At 32.4% G+C, this 2,151-nt stretch overlaps 1 pseudogene; it reads left to right on the top strand.

The window, feature by feature from the left end:
- Positions 1-867: 867 nt before the first annotated feature.
- Positions 868-1,428, top strand: LOC139822875 (uncharacterized; annotated as a pseudogene).
- Positions 1,429-2,151: the final 723 nt, after the last annotated feature.

Here is a 2,151-nt window from a genome sequence, read left to right as displayed (position 1 = left end):
TTTAAATTTTAATGTTTAAATTTCGAAGTCTAGCAGCGCCAAGTTTTTTTACAAGAAAAATTTATCTATTTTATTTGAATTAAATATTTTTATTTTATACTGTTATTTCTCTTTAATTCTTTGTGATTAAAATGATTCTTTGTAATATTATAAAAAGAATTAAAGCTTGGATTGGAATGGAAGGACACTTGAATGGGAATACAAAGATACGTACTACTTGAGTTTTATTTTTTTTAAAGTAGCGCAACAATTATTTTTCAAAGAAATATATATATTCTCTTTGTAGTTGGCGCAATTTAAAGATTAATATATTTTTTTGAAATAACATATCACTTAGGTTGAATTAGGTAACGCAATTTTGTGATATAATTTTGTTAAGAAGAAATGGCTACTACCATTAGGTTGGTATACGTATCACTTGGATTGAGTTTGGAAACGCAATTTTGTGATATAATAATAATTTTGTTTAGGTGTATATATATATATATATATATATATATAATATGTATATATTCTCTCTTTGTAATTGGCGCATCAGGATTAAAAAATTTCACATATTTTTTTATAGATACCATCACTTGTTACTTAGGTTTTTTCGAGGTAGATATCACTTGGATTGAATAAATAAGTAACAATTTTGTAATATAATAATTTTGTTAAGAAAAATTAAGGCTACTACCACCTAGGTTAGAATAGATTTAATTTATTTTTGAATTTAAAATTAATGATACTACCACTTGGTTTTTTTTGATACAATAAACCTAAGAGATTACCATCATAGTTTTATCGCACTATTCTAGAAATATCCTCGTAAAAGAGATTTGTTTGTAGAAGTTTCCCAAGATCAATCTAAAGATTGTTTCAGTAATGACAGATATTGCAAAGAAACGAGACGGACATTTCGCTGACATTCAAAATGCAGTGGGCTCGGCATTGTCAGTCCTAGGGGCTGCAATCTCAATGATCCTGAACGAGCCGGAAGACGGAATTGACTCGGAAACTCTCACAATTTATCTCTGCTGTGATGCTGGTAAACTAAATGACAGATGTTTTCCATGAATACTCTGTAGCTAGAAAATCCTTTATTACACCTCTACTAAGCAAATCAGTAAAGCCAATATAGTTGACGCTACAAAACCAGACGAATGACTCTACGGAGCCATAAGTTCGCTGAAGAGGTTAAGGAAGCGAAAACTATTGAAAAATCGTGCGCTAACATCAAAGCCCCCGACAAGTCTTCAAAAATCTTCGGTAAAAAACCGAAGAATCAGGAAAACTTTAAGACCCTACCTGCAAGATACAAGCAGGTGGGTCAATATCAGAGACGTCCAACAATAAGATTCAAGTCGAGGAATGCATGTACGATCCAATCAGGGTACGTCGAAGACTTCGAGTCGGTCGAAGAGTCAGACGTCGACGAAGAAATAGCTGAGGTAAAGCCAGTCGCAGGTCGTCTTAAATTATTTATAAATAATTGGGATAAAGTAACTACTGATGAACGCATAATTCGATGGTTGCAACGGTATAAAATTCCCTTCAAAGAGCTTCCCAAACAAGATAATCCTCCAAAAGAACCCAATTGGTCGACAGAAGAGTCTCTTAAAATTAAGACTGAGCTTGAAAAATTGTTATCCATGCAAGCAGTCGAAGAGTGTAAAGATTGTAATGGATAATTCATTTCATCATATTTTCTAGTTCCGAAGCCTGATGGGTCCAGCAGATTTATTATTAATTTAAAAAATTTAAATAAATTTATTACTCCACCCCCCACTTTAAAATGGAAGATATACGCTCTGCAAAAGCTTTATTAAGTCAAGGAGACTACATGGCTTCATTAGATTTGAAAGATGCGTATTGTTTGTTGCCAGTGCACGAAGAGTTTCGCAAATACTTACGTTTTAGATTCCAGAACAAATTATTTTAATTTACATGCCTACCCTTTGAGTTATGCACTAGTCCTTATGTTTACACAAAAATTATGAAACCGGTGATGAATAAATTAAGATCATTAGGAATGCTCTGTGTAATTTACATTGACGATTTACTTTTCATTAAAAACTCTTCTGCCCTTGCTCAAATAATGTACAGGTAGCAATAAAGCTGTTGGAACATTTAGGCTTTGTGGTAAATTACAAAAAGAGCTCTCTAATA

Source organism: Temnothorax longispinosus, chromosome 12, assembly GCF_030848805.1.
Source record: "Temnothorax longispinosus isolate EJ_2023e chromosome 12, Tlon_JGU_v1, whole genome shotgun sequence".
Classification (NCBI taxonomy): domain Eukaryota; kingdom Metazoa; phylum Arthropoda; class Insecta; order Hymenoptera; family Formicidae; genus Temnothorax; species Temnothorax longispinosus.
Note: the sequence above shows the minus strand (reverse complement) of the source record. Positions and strands in the feature narration are given on the sequence as shown.